Source organism: Callospermophilus lateralis, chromosome 16 (genome assembly GCF_048772815.1).
Source record: "Callospermophilus lateralis isolate mCalLat2 chromosome 16, mCalLat2.hap1, whole genome shotgun sequence".
NCBI classification, from domain to species: Eukaryota; Metazoa; Chordata; class Mammalia; order Rodentia; family Sciuridae; genus Callospermophilus; species Callospermophilus lateralis.
In genome coordinates, this window is record NC_135320.1 from 40,769,808 (window position 1) to 40,794,654 (window position 24,847).

Sequence of the window (24,847 nt, forward strand, 5' to 3'; positions counted from 1 at the left end):
CAAAGTATTCCTTTTACAAATTTAATCAACTCAAATATTAAACATCAATGATGATAATCTATTGCTCTGCTTAAAAGGAATCTCTAGGGGACAGCTGAGAAATAAAGGTTAAAGATTTCTATCCTTCAAAGCAGGATACTGCAGCTACCTATAAATCATGCTCTTTGTTTATTAAGATAATTAAGCCCATCAGTACACTTAACTTTCAGACTCAACAATTGTCTGGTGTGAACAATTTCTACTTTTTCTAAAACAAAGGGGATGTGTTCCAAAAGGGTCCTTTACATGCTCTCTGCACAATGCATGCTATTTTAAAACATGATTTATGTGTCTAATTCCTGGAGCTGCCTTGAAAAATATACTGGGTTCTTCCTCCCCTGCTCCCTATTACCAGAAGACACTCCAATTTGAAGAGTGCACTCTGTTTCTGACTACAGGCTGCTATATCATGTCAGCATTTTCATTAAATACTGTTCGAGCTGGACCTTAAACAAATGGAATGGAGAGCCACAGCTGCAGCCACTGCAGAGAGGTAAAGTTATCCAGCTGGGAGGCTTACATAAGAGGTGCTGGACAATCCCTGTGAAACCCAGGTGTCATCATCTAAATCCTATTTCTTTGAGACTTGCCCACATCCTTAAAGTGTATGAAATCATATGCCGCACAGAACATTTTTTTTTTCTCATGCTATATGCCTTAGAGCACGAAACACTGGGTTGACATATAAGTTGTTTTTCTCCCTAAAGGACTAGGCTCCAATTATGGGAACGTTGGCAACTTCTGCCTAGGGGAGGAGAAAAAAGAGATGCGCGGGAAGGCTGCAGGCCTGAGAAGGAATGGCTCAGCTTCGGTGGTTCCCAAAGATCCATTACAGTGCTGACCATCCAGGAGTCACACACGAGAGTCCTCCCCAGAGGACTTATAACAGAGGTGACAAGACCCTGCAGACCTGCCCGTGCCCCGCATACACAACAGACACAAAGTCAAGGAGTTCCGAATGTGCAATTAGCAGCAGGCGAAATGCCCTCGGAGCACCTGTCCTCTCCCAGCACATTCCCAACTGGCAACCTTCACCAGAGGCTGGAGCCATCTAGTCCTGAGCTCCAGGCTCCTTTCCCGCGGCGGATCCCCTTCTTGGCACCCTGCACTCCCTCCCCTAACTGAAATCCTGTTAAGAGGAGCCACTCCTGTCTGCTCACAACACGAAGATAATAAAAACGAACCTCTCCTTCCCACGGCTCCCTCCAACTTCAAAAACTCAAAAGTCAACTTACCGGGATGCAAGAGTCCAGGAGTGTTCTTGGGGACTGGCTTCAAGGCAAACCCTGCAAACTCTGGCTGCGCGCAGCCCCTCGGCTCCTGCAGTGGCCAGAGGCAGCTGCGGCTGCAGGACCAAGCGCTGCTGCTCTGCACCAGCCGCCTCGGCTCAGCGATGCCCGGCGCCTTGGCACTCGCCAGGGCGCACCACCGGGCGGCGGCGACGACTAAAACTGCACCCGGCCGCGGCGAACCCTAGCGCTGCAGCTGCCGTCGGCCCCGGAAAGCTGCGCTCCGAGCCCCTGGTGCGTGTCTCCACCTCGGAGGGAAGCACAGCTCAACAAGAAACCCCGTACTAGGAAAAGCCAAGGTACTGCTGTCCGTAGAGCTGGCAGCCTGCCCCCAGAGGATCAGTCACATCGCGGGCGCGCCGGCGAGCGAATTGGCAGGCGGGGACCGCAGTCCGCACTAGCCGCCGCGCCGCGGAGAATGACAGGCGCCGAGGCGGAGCAGCGGCTCGGGGCGCGGGGCGCGAGTGCGCATGTTCCCAGCCCGCTGCGGCACGTCACGGGGAAAGAGGGGCGGGGAAGGGCGAGCCGGGCGGGGCCCGGGTGGGGGCGCCCGGGACTCCCCGCCTGGGTTGCGCCCTTCTAGCACGCCGGAAGGTGTAGGAAGTCTCCAGCCTTTGGGTTTTGTAAACCTAAAGCCCTGTGGTGGAACTTGTTTGCCTCTGGAGTCTATTGTCCCTTTAAAAAGCACTGTTTATTTCAGCAGTCTTTGAGGTCCCAGTTGAGCCCACAAAAGCCGATTTAACTCAGATTATTGCTAAACCATAAAGGGCTGCGATATGGGGGACAACGGCCCTTCACCTTGGTTGTACCTAACTTGAGGAGCTCTGTTACGGCCGGTTGCCTGGGCCGCACCCCCTGAATAAGCACAGGAGAATCTCTGGGTGGGGCCCAGGTATCGGTAGGTAGGTTGTAAAACTTCCTCAGAGATACCAGGGTACAGCCGTGTTTCTCAAGCCTTTAGTGTGCCGCAGAATCGCCTAGGGAATTTGTTAGTGTGTGACAGAATCCCCTGGGCAATGTGTTAAGATGCAGATGCCGATTCAGATTCGGTAGGTCTCAGAGGATAAGGGGAAGAATCTTCATTTATAAGAAGTCGTGAGAGACTGCCACTGGGGAGTCTCCAGACCACATCCTTGCTAGAACCTGGAACAGAGCTTCTGAAGTGGTCTGCTGGACAATCACCTGAGAGACTTTTAAAAACTCAGAGCAAATTCCCAGGCCCTCTCCTCAGTGGTTCTGGTTCAGCCTCTAGGCAAACATGGGGCTCTGGAATTCCATGTACAACAAGCACTTTAGATCAATCTGATAGGAGTTTTGTTTGGACAAAAATCTCAGAGTATTACACCAGCAACCTGGAGTTGGGAATAGGCATTTTGTAGTACCAAAGAACCAAGTTAATCTTAACTAAAGTACCTTCTAAACGAATCCGTGCTTTATTTAACTAGTTCAAATTTTTTGCTAGTATTACTTAGCATTCCTCAGCCGGAAAAAAAAAATGGTACAAATGACATTAAACATTATACACATAATGTCTCTCTGTTACATGTATCATGACGGGGCTCAGAGCTGGCTGGAAGAGAAAGCTCAGTAAGCCAAGGGATGGGGAGTAAGGAACAGAGTGATGGATCAAGGGATATTAGTGTGTTGCAGAGAGAGGTGTGCAGGAGGAAACAAACTTCGGACTCAACCTAGAGCTTAGAAACCTGCTCTTGGGGACCTTAGAGTAGGAGAACCCCAGGACCAGGCTTGGCTTCCTGCTTCTGAGTTAGAGTGAAACTGGAATTTTGAAAAGCTAAAAGGTGTGGATTTCACCAGGTTACCTTATTGAATCTCACAGCGATCTCTTAAAGCAGATTTTTAAAAGATACTTTGCACATTAAAAAAGTATACTTTGGGCATTAGTTGTGTGTTCAAGTGGAAGCTCAGATATGTGTTGGATGGGTTTTTTTTTTTTTATAGTCTGAGGAAAACAATTTGAATCTTGAAAATGGATTCTGTACTTACTATTCATATCTTTTAAAGGATATGCCTAAATTTTGAGTTAGAGTTTCATTTTTAGACAAGGAGAAAATACATTTTTTTTTTCTTCATCCAATTTTGTAGTTCCACATAGTGGAATTGCAAAATGTTGTTTTAAGAGCATCGTAGTTCTAGGACACTGCAGTTACACAGTGCAGGCATTGTGGAGGAGTTCGAAGGACAACACTGGCATTTTCTGGTGACAAGTGTAATTATCATCCTCATTTTATCCAGGCCCAGAAACTAAGTGATCTAGACAAAAACGTTAATCCTGACAGGGGCCAGTTTCAAGGCTCTGTCTATTTCTTCGCCTGTATTATTTTTCATTTCCAAATTGTTTTTACCAAGATTTGCCATTGGTAAATTAGAACCTAAATATATTTCAAAGCCAGTTCTTGCACTAGTAAACACTAGGAACTGTACTCCCAGTGTAGTCAAAGTTTTAGAGACAAGCATGTGAGATTTATATACAATCTTCTAAACCAGAGGTTGGCCCTTGCCAGCATGATGGTATATATCTGTAATCCCAGCAACTCAGGAAGTTGAGGCAGGAGAATTGCAAGTTCGAGGCCAACCCAAGCAATTTAGGGCGGTCCTAAGTAACTTATTTAGACCCACTCTCAAAATAAAAGATAAAAATGGCTAGGGATGTGGTTCAGTGGTTAAGCACCCAGAGTTCAATCTCCAGTACCCAAACAACAACAACAACAAAACAAAAACAGAAACAACAACAACAACAACAACAAAAACAGGTTGTCTTGAAGTGCTGTTGCCAACTATACCCTCTGCCCACCTTTATCTTTATTCCTCATAAAACTATTCCACTAAAGCTATTCTTCTGATCATGAAATAAAAAGTAAATTAATTCCTAAGAAAAAAAATTCTCAGTAAATGAGGAGCTGCTTCACATTGACTGCATGACTTAGTTTAGTTTTTAATAAGAAAATATTTAAATTTTTTTTTTAAAAATGAAGGTAGCAGAATAATCATGTTAGGATCTTTAGGTAAAGGATCCAAGGTTGTCATTCAGTTTTCTTAGGTGCTAGAAACTCCAGTCAAAACATTTATTTAACATTTTACTGTCGTGTATAACTAAAAAGAACAACAATAACAACAACAAATAATTTAAAAATAAATAAAAATATTTATTTAAGTAGTATTTTAATTCATCTGCATACTGACTTCAAGAGATCCAGAATTTAATTATATAAAAAGTTAATGAATATGTCCCACTATTATTGAATTTTGAGTCACTGTTATTGTCATTAAACATTTGAAATATGCAATATTGTCTTAATATTGACTGTATTGGGGCTGGGACTGTGGCTCAGCAGTAGAGCACTCGCCTAGCATGGGCAGGACCCAGGTTCGATCCTCAGTACCACATTAAAAAAAAATAATAAAGATATTGTGCTGTGTCCATCTACACCTAAAAAATAAATATATATATTTTTAAAAATATTGACTGTATTGGCTTTAGAATTTGTTTCTTATTAGCTGCTATTGTTGTCTAGCAGGAATAGCAGTTACATTTTTTTTTTTTTCTCTTGGAGGTCTGTATTCCTTATGGGTCAGGAAAGCCTGCTCTTTGGCTGAGAATTTCCTCATGCAATGCCCCTAAAAGTGCTGGTAGTAAGGTTCTTAATTATACAGATACCAGAAACTGCTCTGAACCTCTTCTCCCTTCATTTAAGAAACTATACATAGGATAGGTTTTTATTAGACTCTGCCAAGAATCACAGGTGGGTCACTGAGCTGAGAAGGTTCAGCTAAAAGTTCTCTACCTTTATTAATTATGTTTTTTCATCCATTTCACTCAAAGGGACTCTGACAGGAAAACCGTTCAACCCTGCTTACTTTGTAGATATAGAACAGATAAGAGAACTGTTGTAGAGTTCAAGGTGACTGGTGAGGCTGAGAGAGTTGGGAGCAAAGAATTAGATGGCACTTTATACAAAATAATCCTGCAGTATGTATGTTGTACTTGATTTTTGGACACAATTTATTACAAAACTTGCATTGTTTGAACATATGTAACAGTGAATAGCATCACTGCAAACCTAACTAAATCCCTGGTGAGGATGGAGGGTGTTTAGCAGTCTGTCTCTTTCTCCTCAGATACTTCTTGAAAAACCCAATTATTTTTGCCTTAAAACAGGAAACCTACAAAATACATGCATCTCAAATGTTGCATCTAAATTAGTTCATTTAGAATGTAGAGCAGAAACTATAATACCGAATTTGGATTTCTAGGCTAGCTCTAAAATGCTTTTTTAAACCCAGAAATAAGTTAATAGAATGTTAGAGTTGGGGGCTGGGGATGTGGCTCAGTGATAGAGCATTTGCCTAGTACGTGTGAGGTGCTGGGTTCCATCCTCAACACCATGTAAAAAATAAATAAAGTAAGTAAAAAAAAAAAAAAAAAGAACATTAGAGTTGGTTGTGCTTATCCACAGGATTCAACCTACTATGAATTAAAAATACTCTGGAGGGACTGGGGGTGATTGTGTTTGTACTGAATACATACGGAAATTTATCCTTGTCATTATTCCGTAAGCAGTGCAGTGCAACAACTATTTACATAGTATTTATATTGTTAGGTATTATAAATAATATAGAGCTAATTTAAAATACACAGGAAGATATGCATAGGTTTTATGCAAATGCTATGCCATTTAAAATAAGGGACTTGAGTGTCTATAGATTTTCATAAGTGTAACTGAAGGCAACTAACCTCCCATGAATATATAAGGACTGGTCAACTGGTAAGTATAACTCAAAGCCAGAAAGGAAATAAGTTTTGGTAAGAATTGTGGTCCAAAGTAGAAGTGGGATTGAGAATTGGGGGATAGCATTTAGGGACTGCAGAGGAAGAATGGAGGTGGTGGCTAAGGAGTAGAGGCTGGTGAAGACTAAATACCACCAGCTCCTGAGATTAGGTTGGGAGATAGCTTTTAACCAAGAAGAAAAAGATCTTCTATGGTGGCAACTGAGGGCTTTACTGTACTTAAAGTGTTAAGGCTTCAACATTTGTCTTATCTATATGAAAGGGTAGTCAGGGATTAATAAGCAGTTTGTAAATCCTTAAAACCCATAATAAAGAAGTATCATAGAAATGGATAATTTTAATCTCTAAGAAATACTTACCCCTCTCTCTCAGCCAAGTTTCCCACTAATAAAATGAGAGAGCAATGAAAGAGAGGCAACGGGGCATGGTGTGAACCACAGAGACTTGTCTAGCTCAAATGTTCAGCATCTTAGGCAGTTGTAATCATACAGTCGCCATCTTTGATTATCTAACATGAAGTGAAGACAACTTCAAGTACATAGTAGGTGTTTATTAAATGCTGCTGTTAATGAGTAAAACCTTTCTAAGAATCAAATCTGTAGCTAGTGGTCTCCTAATGTCCATTTTAACATTTTAACATAAGCCATGATTGACTGTAGTTTTTACCACAGTGACTAGAGCTCATGTAAGAACAGGAGAATCTTGTAGAAAAGGCTTTCAGGGGGTGACCTAAGAAAACGTAATGTAACTCTGTGGCCTCACACTGTACTGCAGAGGAAAACACTGGACTTGAGCACTTGACATTCCAGATCTTTCTACTGGGAGAAAGAAATTATGGCGGAGAAAGAGAAAGTACTTACAGAAGTGGAAACAGAAAGAGTCTTAATGAAATGTCTTTATGTTACAAATTAAAGAATGGCTATTCCCGTCATCCTGTGCCTCCTGATCTCACACAGTCCTTAAATTTCTATCCTCACATCAGCATTCAAGATTTGTGGTTAAAAACTGATGTGGATGCTAGAATGTTGATGGAGATTTTTTTTTTTGGGGGGGGGGTTCATCCTACTTCTTCCGCCTCCATCACTTCAATATTGCACAATTTTTATAAAGATATTTAAAGTAGTATTAGAGAAAAATATGTTTCAGTGATCATAAACCATATACTAGCCATCAAACAAAGCTTGAAGACTGAGAAAGGAAGGTTATAAAGTTAATGAGAGCTTCAGTTCCAAGGGAAGCAACTCATGCAGTCTCTAAGCATCAGAAACATTGAAAAGATTTTTAGTGGCTATTGCATTTCTGTTATTTCTTGCTGTGTTACACATCTTCCTCTGTTCAGCACTTTAGAAAATAAAAATTTCTTCTCTTGGCCTTATACTCTCCCTATAGTGCAGGCCATCTCCTGTCATAACAAAAAGGGGCATATGGTGGCTTTCTCTTTCAGCCAGGATTCCATATAGATGGGGAAGAATCTGCATTGGTTACATGGCTTCCTTACTCCGTCAATTTCTGCTCCATTCACTTAGTCCATTCTCTTCTCCCAAACAAGAGAACATCTTCTAGAAAGAGGTGATGGTCAATAGCTGTGAGGACCAGGAGGGTCAGAATTTCTCAAGGTTTTTATACATTTGTCAGTGGCCAAACCTGATATTTGGAACAGGTGACAAAAATTGGCACTTGGGATTTTGCATGTGTGGTAGGTGGTCAGACCTTCAGTGGATTCTCAAAACATGTTTTTCTAAGATTGACTAAAAGCACAAGATCAGTTTGGTAGAAAGGCAAGGGACCTTGGAAATTTCCCAGCAATTCAGATAGAATTCCCACAGGCAAAAGCCATAAAATAAACCATCACTCCAAGATGTCTTGTAAAAACAGCAGTTGCTTTTAGAAATATTTAATCCCAAATTCCACTGAAGTGCACATGGTATTTCCTGTTTCTGGAAACAGAGGAAAATTAAGCTCTGTTTGAAAGAAAGCAAGCAGAGCCAGATGTTGGTGTTGGTAACAATCTGCAGAGCCCAACACGCATGTGGCGGCAGTCAGGGAAATGCATGACAGCTGTCTGAAGCCCTGGGAGCCTAATTTCTCTTGGCTAGAAAAGAAACAAAGTGTAGGGGCTGTTTTGTTTATATGTACGAGGAGACAGCTGAGTCCAAGAGACATTATTTTGGATAATAGAGCCAGCAACAGCAATTTAAAATTATTTTTTCCCTTTCTTTGAACACATAGCTCAAATCACTTATTCAAGGAATATTCCAAATCCCACCAAATGTAATGACATTCTAAATCTTACTTTTATTTATTTATTTAAGAAAATTCAGGACTATTCCATTTTGAAACCAATTATAGGCAATCTCATGGTATTTTGATTTGTCCATATTAATACTTAGAATTTTTATGTGGAAAATACATGATTGGACTTCTTGATTTAAAAGTCTTAGGGATTTACGGGAGTGATAACAATCTAGTTTATCTTCCGCTGCACCCCATTCTGAAGCTTCTCTTTTGGTTAAGCTGATTTTACCTTTATCCTTTGTCCCTTCTTGCCTTTGTGTTTCACTGGTGTTTGTATCCAAGCTTTCCTCTCCCCTCTCTGATCTTCAAATACTAGCCATACTCTAATGCCTAATTCATACTCCTGCACATCCATGAAGTTGACCTTGATCTTCCTAGTGGAGGAGCCTCTCCTGTGAGTGTCCTGTATCATCTTCAGTCTATATCATCACAGGGCACTTCTAAACTACTCTGCATAATAGCTATCAGTGTATGTATCTCAGCTGCTCCATGAGACAGAAAGCTCCTCACGTTCACACTTGTTTATACTTCCTCTCCCTTTCCCCACACCTCAAATTGATAGTTATTTTATACAAATCGCAAGACAGACGGCTACCCACATTCATCCTTATGATGTTGTTGATTGTGATCATGTTTGATGGAAGACAAAGTGTGGGTTTGCGGGGAAGATAAAGAATGCTGAGTGATTCATTATCAGATCCTCCTTGGACTGCAGAACTGGACATATTATGAAGGTTTATTTAGTCATATCTTGTTGCATATGAATTACAGGATGAAGCCTTGGTCTCAATGGCAAAAATGGAAGAAGACAGTATGAGATTAATACTAAGATTTCCTTAGCATTGAGCTTTGGACTAAGATACTTCAGTATCTCCCTCCCACTAGCAATGGACAAGATTGAACACAGCCTGGAGAGGACTAGATACATAACTGGGGGAAAGATGATCATCCATGGAAACAGTGGATAACAAAACCAAGAACATTTTTTCTTGTTGCTGCAATGCTCTTCATAGAGGCTGCTGGACATGAAGGGTACAAGTCTTTGTGTCTGCCCCTCACCTTGCCGCCATCTCTCTGTCCTGTTTATGGTCCCCTTTTCAGGGAAGTGACCCCAGACTGCACTGAGACCTGACATGAACACTGACTAGACCAGACTGTCACTTGATTCTAAGAGTAGGCTGATGCAGAGGGCTGATGGGGGGAGCCAGCTGGACCAATAGAATTAGCTCTATCTGAAATGTAGATGGGAGAAAATGGAGTGGATTGGACATTCTACAGAGGAAAATGGAACAGAAAAACAAGAAACAGAGAGCCAATAGAAGAAAGAGTGCAATGATTTTCCAGACTCTTCACATCTTTAAATGAAGTTCTCTTTCTATTTTCCGATTCTTGTAAGCCAAAAAAAAAAAAATCTAACATAGTGCTTGATGAATGTTTATAAAAATGAATGACTAGAAATAAATTATGAATATTATGAGGCATTCATAAAACAGTATTTATGTGCATTTGTGATATAATAAAAACTATTTCCGGTCTCTGGTCTCTGTCTCTGGTTCCACATTCAGATCTTCAAAATCCTTTGAATTTCCCAAGGGATAGGAGTGTCTTTTGTTATTCATAATTAACCCCTTTGGGTGCTTGAGTTTATGCTAATGAGGTCCGAGGGGGAACTAGCCCTGGATTAGAAGGCGGGAACTTCTAATCACATACCCCAGCCTTGGGGGAATAAAGTGGGCCTGAAGATTAAGTTCATTCACAAGGCCAGTGATTTTAGTAGTTGTGCCTGCATGATGACACTCCAGTAAAAAACTTGGGACACTGAGGCTTGGGGAGCTTCCTGGTTGGTAAATGTGTTGATGTACCAGGAAGGCAATGTATCCTGACTCCACCCGACAGCCCTGTGCTGTACACCTTTCCAGACCTTGCTCTATGTATCTCTTCCTCTGACTCTTCATCTATACCCTTTGGTAATCAGAATCATAATGCTTTCTTGAGTTTTGTGAGTTCTCCTCAAGCAATTTATTGAACCTGAAGAGGGGTTGTGGGAACCTCCAACTTTGCAGCCAAGTCAGACAAGGGCAAGTGGCCTGGGGATCCTGCTTACAGCTGGTGTCTATAGTAAGAGTTGTCTTAGTGGGACCTTCACCCTATAACTTAGGGGATCTGATGCTCATTCCAAATAGTTAGTGAGAGAATAAATTGTGGAATGTTCAGTTGATGTGAAAAAGTTCCACCAGAACAGACCATTACATTCTTTGGCATTTAAAAATACACCATGTTTTTTGTGATGTTTATTTTCAGTATTGATTAACACATAGCTAAATGATATCACCATCTCAAGCTGAAGGAGAGAGTAATTATATGGTTATTATGTCTATAAGTCAATCTGCGTGTGTTGATTGATGGTTGGTGAAGTAATCAACAAATTTTAATATATACAACCCAACCCTTCAGCTATATGGTTAGCTTTGGGGAGTCAAGTCCACATATTCCATATATTTGTATTTTAAACGATGCCTAATGAATTGCCTTAAAAATCCTAAATACTACTGAAATGCTTTATAGTTCATATGGTAATAACTGCTTGTTAGTTATAATACCTTGCATTTCATGCTTATTTAATAGTCTAGTCTCTCTGGGCATTAATAATCTTTTTCTCCTCCTTTCCTTATTTTACTAATAGGAAAAGCTAAGCCATAGGTAAGTGCCTTATCTAGAATTTGAGAGCAAGTCAGGACTAGATGTGATATTAAAAGTCAATTTCCCAGAGTTTCCAAGTCTATCACTTAGCTTATCAAACCTTCTTTCATTACTAAGAACTACTGGTCATGTCCAGTTCTGACCATTCTGGGAAAGATGATAGTGAAATCATTATGCACGTTCAGATTCTACCATGCCTAGTGCACATGGAACCATTTTGTCATTCATCTTAGAATTGTTCATTTGGCCATATGTTCATGCCAGTAGCTAAACCCAGCATCTTCTTGCCAAATTAAGTCAGTGAGTCATGTATATTGATAGAAAAGTTTAGGAATCTAACCTATGATATGCCAAGGAAGAGAAAGAGACTCAAGCACTGACAAAAACAGAAACAAGAAACATTTTTAAAAAAGAAAAGAGTTCTCAAGAGTATAAAAATGACTGTCTTCCTTATGTAGCACGGTAGCATATGATTAGCCCTACTGGGTTGTAGCTGGTAGCATATGATTAGCCCTACTGGGTTGTAGCTGGACTCACCCGCCCCATCTTCTTCAAGCTGTAAACAGAATTGAAACAGTAAATTTGCAGCAGGAGAAATTTTTAATGACTCTGAGGCCAACAATTTATTTCATATGAGAAAGCAGTAAAATCTCAGTTTTCTGTTATCTGATTGAACATTACTCTTCAGAAGTAATTACTTGCTTTTTCTAACATACTACCCTTATACTTTATTACTAACAGGATCTCTGAAAATGACAGCCACTGGAGTTAGGGCATGGTCATTATGGTACCGTTCAATTTGACAACATGCAATCATATCCATTACAAATGTGGTAAGAAATTTCCAAGTTGGTTTAACCCAGCGCTGAGTACCTAACAGGCTCAAAGAGAAGCAAATGTCAGTAGACTGCTCTTCTATGTATGTGTCTAGAAGATTCATCTACATAGTGAACACTGACAGAGGTGACAATTTCCTGAGTCTGAGGTTCAGACCTACGTGTGACACGTTTTCTGAGATAAAGCAGGTGATTTTAGTGGCCACTTTGCAGGTAAGGGAAAGCTTCACCGTCCTTCTGTTCCACCTCTGAATGAGGCTGCAGGCCCAGAAGGCACCTGGGTGGATGTTGTTGTGTGTTTGCTCCATCCTGCCCCTCTTGTGTGTGAGCTCTTGATTCAGAAACATCTGGGTGCTCGCCTCTTCACGAGCAGGCCTCAGAGGTGTGCCTGACTTTGATTATTTCAAGTGTTTAATTCTAGAGGAGTCCAAATCAATTTTCTCTCTCTCTTTTATACTGATGATTGAACCTAGAGGCACTTAACCACTGAGCCAAAATGATAGAAATAGCCATAATAAGTAGAAATAGCCATAATAAATGGAAAGCATGATGGCAACCACATGGAATTTTTAAAATTATTATCTTAAATAATAGACGACTGTATAAATAACTAAGTCTGTATGAGTGGGATGACTTGGGCTCAAATATATTTTCCATTTCCTAACTTACACCTTTTAATATTTAATTTAGAGACAGGGTCTCAGTGAGTTGCTTAAGCCCTCACTAGGTTGCTGAGGCTGGCTTTGAACTTGTGATCCTCCTGCCTCAACTTCCTGAGCTGTTGGTATCATAGGCTCCATTATCTTTTTGAGTCCCCCTAGTAATTTCAAACTTCCTGAATTCTGGAGCAGGATGCTAACTAATCTGGATTGTTCAGGATTAAGGATGATGTGGCCCACTGTAGGACCACTTTCCAGAGGCCACAGAGAATTAAAGGAGGTTTTGGAGGTGGGGGGTAAAGTAGCCTTGTTACAGAGTTCTGAACCTGCTGCAGAAGGAATCCCAAAGTAGTTTTTCTTTTTTCATAAGGAGAACCAGCCAATGGTGAGTTTCAGCCCCTAGCACAGTGGTTAATCGTGTGGGATCTGGGGAAAGGTAGCCTGGTTCATATGCCTCCTCTGACAGGTACTGAAATCTTAGCCAAATTGCTATGCTCTCCATGTCTCAAAGTTTCTTGTCTGTAAAATATATTTAATGATATGCCAAGCATGTATGCTAATGGTGCAGTCTCTGGAACACAGAAGTACTCAAATCACCACTGCCATATAGTGCTTTCTCTATGCCAGGTGCTCTCTGTGCATTTTATATATGTAACTCATTTAATTTTCATGATGAATCGTAAGACATATACCACATTCCCATTTTACAGATGAGGAAACTGAGGCACAGATGAGACCATTCAGCTGGGGACAGCAAATTACCTCTATGCATTTCAACCCAGACCATGTGGTTCTGGAGTCTATGCACTGTGCCACTATTTTCTGCTGCCTTGTCTCTTTGAAAAGGGATACTTTATTTATTGTTTTCTTTCCTGTGAGGCTTTCCAACCCTGTGATACAGAAATGACCCATGCTCCCTGAGGTCTTAGGCCCCAGGGGAAGCCGCAGCTGACTCTTCCCATTGCTGAGCCACTGTGATCCATGCCAAGTCATCTGCCACTTGCATAATTCCCAAGATGAAAGTGAAAAGGTACAGGAGGATCTGAAAGCCTGCGTATGTGGAGTTGTATTTTTTCGTATTTGGATTCTGACACTCTCCTAGCTAGGTAAACTTGAAGACCTTCTTTGGGCCTTAATTTCCTAAATCAAAAATGACAGATTTAAACTGGAATATTTTTTATGCATCTTCTACATCTAGAATTTCACAATAGATCATCTGTTTATTTAAAGTTAACAAACATTTACTGACTACCTGTTAAGTACAAGCAATGTGTTCTTTGCTGTGGATAGAAAAAAAATTGAATAAATAGAAACCATGATGGCAACCACATGGAGTTTTTATCTTAAATAATAGACAACTGTATAAATAACCAAGTCTGTATGAGTGGAAGACCTGGGCTCAAACATATTTTCCATTTCCTAACTATCTCCTTAAACTAATTATCTAACAGAACCTTAATTTTCTCATTTGTAAAATGGGCTTGATCATATTTTTATTGTAAGATGTAAATCATTGCTGGCACTCAAAAATGTTATTGAAAGTATTCAACAAATGCTTTGAATAAATGCATTGTATATATTTTTTTAAATCAGGTAAAGTGGAGCACAGTGGTATATACCTGTAATCCCACCTATTCAGAAGGTGGAGGCAGGAGGATCATGAGTTTGAGGCCAGTCTCAGCAACTTAGCAAGGCCCTTAAGCAACTTAGGGAGAACCTGTCTCAAAAGAAAAAAATTGAAAAAAGTGCTGGGGATATCACTTAGTGGTAAAGCACCGCTGGGCTCAATCTAAAGTACCTCAATAAATAAATAAATAAATAGACCACCGCCAACAACAAAAACCGAGTCAATAAATGGAATGAATTTAACTTAATACAACTTAGTCTTCTGAATGTGATATATGGTATAAAAAGATGTGAACAAGAAATCTCATAATCACGAATATGTAATTTTAATAAATCTCTTTAATGCTAAAAGAATGTGTTCTATTATCAGACACCTAATAAAAATCAAATGCATATTAAAACGAGACATGAGAAGCATGCCATTTAGTCGGTGGATAAGTAAAGGGAAAAGATGAAGCAGAAGGAGACTAAGTTCAAATTCACGCTGGCTGTTAATGGCTATGCTGGGTGTGAATGGTGGATGTTTGAATGCTGGTGAAGCTTACACACTGACTCCTTTTAAATTAGGGGCTCACCCAATAAAGATGTATATTTAGTTCAATGCAGCAAATATTTATTTAGTTGACTCATACTTTATGCCATATTCTATGTTCTCTTTGTGTGAAAGAGCAATGACCCAGGCAAACATGAACAGTGTCTTCCTGGGGAACGTGAGAAAGAACCCAGTTGTATTCATTCGTTAAATTTCTTATTTTTAACAGAGAAATGTTTTCTAAAAATAAGAACTCAATTGTTTAAATATATGTATTATAATTTTTATTTCTATGTTTCTTATAACAGGAAAAATTATAAGGGGATAAAACTCCAGCTGAATGTCCATGGACAGGAGATGTTCTCAAAACTTAATACATAATGTGAAATAGAAAAAATAGACTGAATCTCAACTAAGGAAAATAAACAGAAAAAGAGTGGGGATGCAAGTGTCAAGATGTTAAAAATATTTGTCTCTCAGTAGTATAATGATCATTGTGAGTAAATTTTTTTTCTCCTGCCCATTTTTCTGTATTTTTTGCTTAACTGTGCATTTACGTAGCAATCAGAAAAAATAAAATTTATGAAGAAGATAAACATTTGACCTATTAATTCTGCTTCTAATTGTCTTCTTAAAAATGGAACCTACCAGAAGAATCCTGATTCAAATAATTTCTTGTAAAGTAATTAAAAGGTTAAGCTATACTCTTCTTCCATTAGTCATTATTTATCAGTTTTGGGATCTTTTGGATTTTACAGTGCATTCAGCTACATCTTGGAATATCACACACTCTAATGAAGCAACACTGTTGTCAAGCTGATCGCTACGTGCTAACCATGTTCTAGTTGGGAAAACCCACTCCCTGCTAATCTGTGAGGTCATAACGTAAATCCACAGGAAACAACAAGTCCTTCAGAAATTCCACAAGCTATCCCCTCTAGCCATTAACTATATAAAAAGGGGCATGCTCTCAAACCAATCAATAAAATAATAATAAAGCAGTTCTTATATAGAAATTTATATTCTCAAACTTGAGACATTTAAAGCTCGAATAATTGCTTACTAGGTCATGTGAAGAGGGAGGATCCAATTCATTGAATTCTAATGGGCAGGCAATGCTTTTGACAGTGATTGCTACTATGTTTCATCTTCTGGTCTTTGGAAAGAGTGAGGACAGATGTAAATAGGTATTACACTGGGGTGGATGCTCACCTAGAAGCTTCTGAGGCACTGGGGCTGGTTAAGAGGAAACAGGGACAGAGCGAGAAGGAAGGTACGTAGGAAAGTTTTAGTCTCACTTCCTACCTGGAAAACCCAGAGCGCAGTTAAAACACTCTGGACATGAAGGAGAATATCAGAGATGGAGTCACCTTCAAGTTTTTTGAACTTGAGCAAGTCAGTTAACCTGTGCGCAGTGAACCTCTGATTTAATCTATGCTGAATTGAAGAAAAAGTTAGAAAAAAATACAAGTACTTTGCAAAGTTATTGTAAGGATCAAAGGAGACAATGTATGTGAAAGTATCTTATAAGGTGTAAAATTTGGTACATAAATTAGATATATTAATATTCAAGGGCATGATTATATTCCTTGGGATACAGAGGACAGTATCTTTCACTTGGTCATTATCAATTAAATATTTATTAAATTCATTTGGTGAGACAGGACACAAACTGGAGATAAAGTAATGTTTCAGCAGCTATTTTAATTAGAAAAGCTAAGGTTTCCTGGGTATTGAAAAATTGAAAGACAGTTATCAAATTTCACCTAGGAACAGAATAAATGGCACAGGGCATTCCTGGAACAGGTGGGATAATGTGTGGTCATTTGACTCAGTGTTCTACTGGTGGCTAGAATTTATCTACCAATTCCTGGACCCAGCTGACTCAATGTGACTCATTGGTTCAGTTATGAGGCCAGTAAATATTTTTTGAGAACTAACTATGTTTCAGACACTCTACTTACAATGATTTGACATGGAGGTGAGAGGAGACAAACACACTCCCTGTTCTTATGGAGCTTACAGCATAGTATGGGAAACAGTAAATGGTCAGGTAATCACATAATCCATGACAAACATTATTGCTTGGGAGAGGAGATACCTAATTCCACAGGGGCATATCATTTCTATGCTCAGGTTAATCAGAGAGATCAGGAAGAATTCTTTGAAAGGGAGATTCATGGGCTTAAATCTGAAGGCTTTAATCTGTAGGCCAAAGGTGAAGAAGGGAGAGAGGAACATTATTTTATTTTGAGACAAGTACTAAATTACCAAGGTTGACCTTGAACTTGCAATTCTCCTTGCTTCAGCCTCCCAAGAGGCTGGGATTATAGGGGTGTACCACTGTGCCCCTAGCTATCATGGATTAGGCTTTGAAGGACCTTGTATAATGTGCAAGAAAGGTGACTCCCATCTTGGTAGAGCAAAGGCAGCTCCTTGGTTTTCATACGGTTTATAAAGGTTATTAATATTGGCTGTTCCTTCCCAAGTAATTCCAAGCTTCTGGACTTGGGGAGTGGGGGTGGATTATTTCAGAGTGACAGTGACTGATCAAATGAACAACTCATCTTATTTACTTCACAATATGAAAGGACAAGAATGTGCTATCTCTTTCATCTGCAAAGCTTTCCTTGACTTCAAAAAGCATATTATAAACAAAAGCATGTCACAGGATGTGGCGATGAAAACAAGTTATGAAACCAGTTTACATGCCACAGTTTAGGCAGAATCACAAGGGAGGAACAAAGAAACCCTTTTCAGCATTTTTTTAAGCTCATATTTACACACATATATGCAATTACTATCAAGTTACTATGAATTTCAAACATCTTTAATTTGTTGGTCGTACTGTCAGCTTAAATGTGCTATTGTTTTTCTGGTCACATATAGTTTTTCTTAAATATTTTTTTTTTGTTCTTATCAAGTCAGAGAGGCTGAAAACTGATGCTGACTACCCCAAATTTAGTTAAGTTCATATTTCTTCACAGTGACATATTGATAGATATTTGTGTAGCAGAGCATAGAACATTAGAATAGGTAGTCTGTTATGAATCATATGTAAGTTCAACATTAAAAGGAAACTTTTAAAAATTTAGACAACATTTGGAAATTATGAACTGGACTTCTATACCATAATTACTATACTCTGGCTAAATATTAAAAGTATTTTGAGAAGGGAATGGAACATTATTTTTTCTAAATAAACTATTGCTTTTAAAAAACTCAACACTGAGCCTGATGGCATAAGACACCTATTACTTCCAGCTACTCAGGAGGCTGAGGCAGGAGGATCAAAAGTTCAAGACCAGCCTCAGCAACTTAGCAAGATCCTGTCTTAAAATTAAAAATGATAATAATAATAATAATAAAGGATGAATATGTAGCTCAGAGGATGAACACCCCTGGGTTCAAGATTCAGTGCCAAGAAAACATAAATAAACAAACACATACTAAGAAGCTGTGATTTCTCATATGGAAACATTAGTAGAAAGATTCAAGTCTCTATAGAGAGTCTTCAGGGTTATGCATCCTAATATATGAATAAATGGTTTTGGTTATTTTTAATCATAATAAATGTTGTTTCATGTTATGATTGATAGCAATAAAAGGGCATAAATATTTCAAATGTTTTAATTACACTTATTTGACATTTGACATGGGTTCCTAAATCTGTCTCTGTCCCACTCTATTATTATAACACACCTATGGGACACAAAAGGGTGGGGGCAAGCACAGGCAGAGACTACACAATGACAAAAACACCAATATGATTATCCCTTACCCTGCCCCGCCGTATATGAAAATACATTGCTGATTGAATGATTTCAATGTAATAAGTATAATCTCTTCGTCACAAGAATGCTGCAGATGATCAGGCTAAACTTGCTTGCTTTTGCCATAGGAAGTTTTACTGTCCCTTTCCCTTCACTTTCTGCTTTGTGTGTTGTGAGCAGTCTGGAGTCCAATGTAGGCTGCCCTGGAAAATGAGTCAGGGCTGTTCATTCTCCCAGCTTCCCTGGCTCTGTCGGTGCAGGTCCTGTGGGAAGCCGAAGCCCAGCATGAGAGATTTATTTGGGGAATTGTCTGTGGAGAACACAAGAAGGAGTAGACAGGTAGAGGCTTCACACCTGTTCAAGGAAAAAGGGGTGGAAGGATGGATACAGTGAGGCTCAGATCTCAGCCCTTCTGAGAAAGTTTCCGCTGTGCCAATGGGAAGTCCCTAAGACCCTGAGGTTTCCCAATGAAGAAGCTTCCTGTTAGTTAGGAAGGGAGATTTTGGAGTGGACACTGCTGTGGACCCAAAGGAGTGACTATTGGAGACATTAACCAGTTCTGCCCTCTGTGCAGATGCTCTTGAAGGGAGATCTGAGCAGAGCAGAGCCTGGTCACCAAACCAGCATTATCATCCTTGTTCTGGGGATCAGATCACATGTCTACCCTGTCTGAAAGCTTTCAAAGGCTCCTTGTTGGCTGCAGAATAATGTGCAAACATGCATCAAAGGTTTCTGAAACTAGGATTCATTTACATCTACTTTTAGTATATTTCTCCCCGATTCCTGTTCTCCATAGACAAATTCGCACCACAGTCTGGAGATCCAGTGCAGTGTGATGCCTTTGAACTTCTGTTCAAGCTGTTCCTGCACCTTCCCCTCCTTAGCCTCTCCAAATACTGCTCTTCTCTCCACAACCAGACACTCTTTTCTACTGAGCTATCTTTCTTGGGCCATTAACCTGACATGCATCGACTTTCCTTTGTGCTCAGACTCCATATTGTGCAGATGTCTGTTTGACGTGATTTCATTTTACGTCTTTTCTTCCAGGATCTAGAAGACAGGAACTATATCCGTAGGATCCTCCCAGGTTGTGCTTGTACCAGTGAAAATTTGATAAGTGTTTATTGGAAATAAGTGAACTCACATGTAGGAAAGGACATTAGTTTGTTAGGAGAGGGGATGGGACCAGAAAGCTGAAACTATTTCAGGAATTTCAAAGACACAGCCTCATTGAATTCTCTTTGCTTCTCAAGTCCCTTTCCTGGAACTTGAACCAGATAGTGGCCAGAATGGTAGAGAGGTAAGGGGCAGGGAAGCAAGTAGATCTTCCTTTTTATACAGCCCTTTGAGAGCACAGCCCCAGAGAGAATCAAATCTGCCTTTTGTGTAATGCGTTCCTTCCTTTCTTACGTCTATCCATATGGTGCAACATTCTCTCACCCAGTTCTTACACGAAGACTGAAGTGTGAGGCGTCAACTTCCTGCTCATGCTTATCTTTGAGTCCCCATCACCCAACGGAGGGCCTGGCAGGGAGCAGGTGCAGAGTTGCACAGTGTGGTGTGCAGGGAGGGAGGAAGTGGGCACACTCACAGAAGCAGAAATCTGATCATCAGAAGATGATTGCCAAGAAATCACAGAAAGAATTACAGCAGCTAAAAAAATATAGCAGGAGGTGAAGAGACAGATGGCAGGATGTAGAAAGGAAACCTAAGGGTAGACACCTTGCCTTACAATGAATGGCCAATTGAATTAAACTAGTTCTGGCCCTCCTGAGAAGTAGAATATAGAGTAGAAATATTACTTGGGTTCAATTTAATAGTCTTCACTGTGTGGTCATTTTTTTTTTTACAAAAGTCCATCTTAATTTCTATAGTTAAGTTAAAATATTAGAATATAATTAATTTCCAGTTGCAAAGCAATTCTAAACTAGTTGAGAATATATGTATAAAGACACATGAAATAGTCTGTGACATGGTCAAATAAGAATTTGAGTCTTTCCCCTCCTACACTTAATTAATCTATGAGTCTTGATGGCTTAACATGCAAAGTGTATCTGGAATCTGTCAACTTCTCCATCTTTACCACACAACTTCAGTTGCTTGTCTGTTTTAGACCTGCAACGACTTCTAACTGGGCTCCTTCATTCCAGTTTTGTATCTTCATGGTCCATTCTCTGCCTGGTAGGCAAAGAAGTCTTTCAAAATAAACGATTCATGTTGTGACACTCTCCTGCCTAACAGGCTCCCAGAGTTGCTGGGGTACTCGGTAAAAGGTGACGGTCTCCCTTGACCTGGCACTTGCCTCTCTCTGAGCTCCATCTCTGCCTCACTTCTCCTGGCTCACCACCCTCCTCCCACACCACCCTGCTTTCTGTTTTTGAGAATTGCTATACTCAGTGCTAAAGAATTCAGGGCCTTTATAATTTTTATTCTGAAATAAAAAAATAAAACAATAAACAAGCGAAAGGAAGGTCAGTAGAGTAAAGGAAGGAGAATGGGGGTAGTCAATAGGGGAGGAAAGAGAGGAGGATATGAACTGAAGTTGAATTCCATGTTTGTGTGATTTTTGTCGGGAGGAACTCAACTTCTATCTATAAGAATAATGCTCTAACAAAAATTTTTTAATAATAAAATAATAATCAACAGAAATATTTTAAAAAACTTTATTCTGTTTGGAACAACTTGTGTCTCATCTTTGTAGGGCTGCTGACTTCTTTAAAAATATATTTTATTTTTAATTAACTTGTATTAATTGTATATGTTAATGGGTTTCAATTTCAATACATATAGCACACACTGCTCAAATCTGTCTAGCCTTCCCTTTATCCACTCTTTCTTTCCCCTTCTCAGCCTGTAGTAAATCACTAGACTACATTCAGGTTGCTTTTATAAAAAATTTCACATATAGAGAGAATAAACGGTACTTGGCTTTCTGTGTCTGACTTATTCCTCTTAGCATAATGTCCTCCACTTCCATCTACTTTGCTGCAAATGGCAGGTTTTCTTTCTTCTTTATGGCTGAATTCTACTGTGTATACATACAACATTTCCTTATTTATCTGTTGATGGGCACCTAGGTTAATCCTATATCTTGGCTATTGTGAATAATACCACCATGAACATGAGAATGTAGGTATCTCTTTGGTATGTCGACCTCATTTCCTTTGGATACATACCCAGAAGTGGGATAGCTGGATCATACAGTAACTCTATTTTTAGTTTTTTGAGGATATTCCATATTGTTCTCTATAATGGTTATACTAATTAAATTCCAACAGTATATGAGAGTTGCTTTTTCTCCATGTCCTTGCCACCATTTTTGCATTCAGATCTCTTCAGTGAAGCCCTGCAACCTCCTAATCTAAGCTGTCAATCCCCTCTCCAGCCATTTTCCTATATCACCTTGTTATAGATCTTCATGGAACTTAGTATCTAAAATGAGTTTATTTATCTTTTCCCTCCCTTCAACACACACACTAAGAAATTGAGCTCCTCCAGAGATCTTCTTTCCTATCTGTCTTTTAATGGCTCTGTTCTCAGTGCCTCTCTGTTCTCAGTGCCTAGCACGATGCCCTTTGAATAGTCGGTTGTCACTCAAGAGCTGTCCAGTGAATGATAAACAATACCAACTATTAGAGACAAAGAAAGGACATTGTAGTTCGGAGTAGTTATGCAAAGTGCTTGGAGGAAGAAAGATTATTTCAGTTGCAAAGAATGCTAAGAGGCAAAGACTTGGGAGTGACAATATGTGTCTTTTTGTCCAATGGAGGACACTGGCTTGACCGAAGCAGAAGATGCACAGAAATAAAGGTGGGCAGGAAATCAGAGGGCAAAAGAAAGTCATTACGCTGCCTCAGGTGGCAAAGCATTGAAATTCTACAGGGTACCTGAGAGCTAGGATAGCTATTTATCATTCTATTTCCAAGTCTGACAAATATGGAACTAAGTACAATTCCCGAATCATGAACATAATGAAAAAACAGTCAGTCAACCTTGTATATTTCGTTTTTATGCCAGTGATGATGATTTGATTTTATTTGTTGGCTTCTCTGCTTCTCATGCAATGGTTCACTATTTTGATAGAGCGGCTCCCTGAATTATTCAATCTAGAAATAGTTTTCATTTATTTGACATTTTATTTTCTCTCAGGAATGGCCCTTATAGAATATGCATTTCTTTTCCTAGAATGAGATAATATATTTGAAAGTACTTTGCAAATCATCAGATGCTACTGGAATGGAAGGTAGAATGATATTCCCTTTAAAGGTCTTAAGGGACATAAACTACTCTCTGCCCTGGGTTTCCTGCTTTTTATCTTAATAAGAGGAACCAATTCATTATACCGGGAGATTATTCTCTGCTATACTCAGGAGACAAACATGTTTGTCTATACATTGCCCAGTTACTAACTCTAAGAAAATTAACAAAACTCACATGTTTCTGAGATAAATCATGGATGTCAGTTACAGAGCATGCGCATGCACTGTCAGGAGCACATAGAACGAAAATTCTGCCAATTTAAAAGAGTGCCTGTTCCTCTTGTCCCACACCTGGCTCATTTTTCATCAGCAAGGAATAGCTTCCAGCAGAGTCCAGGAATGCAGCAGTTCCTCTGAGCACCTAAGATCGCCATGGAGGGCTGGTGGGGAGACAAATTTTGTGTTTAAATTAACCGTGGAACTTACCCATTAAAGAATTTTAGGAACATACCAATACATGAACATATTTTTTCAGAATGGAATCTATCTGTCCCTTTGTTCTCCACAAATAGCCAAGTGAAAGATGGCACCTCAGCATGATATTTCTGTGGCCACATTGATGCTTTCTATGTAAATTTTAAAAACTGATAATGTTTTCATTTTATAGACTTCATAAGAGATATACGTTCTTCCAGGAGATACTGGAATGTCTGGGCCTTTCTCCAGGAAAAATCAAGACTGGAAATGCTATTTAAGGAGGCAAAGGACAGACAGAGGTAAAGAGAAGAGTGGGCTTGGACCCTGGCCAGGATGGAATTGCGACAATAAAAGGAAGTGGAAGAGCAGAGCATCTTGGTGGTGGTGAGCACAGCTCTATCTGAATAAATGTAGGAAAATGGGCACCCAGGCAAGAATTTTTAAGGGAAAAGGCAAGACAAAGGAAAAATACAGCTTTTTTTTCTTTTTCTTTTTTCTTTTTTTTTTTTTTTGCATGGAGAAGAGGATAGAATATAAAAACAATTGCAAACTTTTCATTGAACAAGGTAGAAAAAGCTCTCGTCTGATGGAGGAGAAGGCAAGGATTAAAATTTATATGATGGCCCAAATAAACATGAAGTTTTAATGTAAAAATAATAGTAATATCTAATATTTATTGACATACTTTTGCTCTAGTTACTACACTAATCATTTTCATGAGTAATCTTGCATTAGCTCATTAATCCTCACAACTTCATGAAATAAGAACCACACTCATTCTTATGTTATAGCCGAGGAGACAAAGGTTCAAGAAATCTGAGGCTCAAGTGGTACAACCAGGACCCAAACTGTATCTGTCTGACCCAAAATCTATGACATAATTTCCAAAGGCATAATTTTGTTTATGTGCTTATATATTTAATTTGAGATATATATTTATTTATTTGGCACTGGGAATTGAACCCAGTGGTACTTTACCACTGAGCTACATTTCCCAATCCTTTACGTTTTGTATCCTGAGATAGGGTCTCACCAAGTTACTGAGGCTGCCCTTGAAATTGTGATCCTTCTGCCTCAGCCTCCCAAGTAGCTGAGATTACCAGGATGCATCATCACACCTGGCTAACTCAAAAAATTTAAACACACATTTACATAAATTAAATTTAAACTTACTTTTACCACGTAAAAAGATTATAGCACTTCAGATAATCTCTATTCCCAAGGGTAACTGCTATTTCTGCTTTCGTTTATATATTTATAAACATAAACATACATACATATGCATAAATATTTTGTATATTCACTATACATATCCCTTTTATTTATGTAGATCATATTATAAATAGCTTTCTGAAACTTTTCATTTTAAAAATATAAAAATCCTTCTCTAAAATGATATCTTTCCATATTTGTTCATTTTTTCCCAAGGAAAAGAGTATTATAAGACATATGTGTGTATGTTTATGTGTGAATACCTACGCACAAAATATACGCATATATAAAGACATAAATTTAATATATATTTGCTAATAAGGACTGAAATAATTTATACTTAAGAGCTCTTCTTTACTTACTTTTTGCACCAACTTGTTAATTTTTAAACTTGTGTGATTCT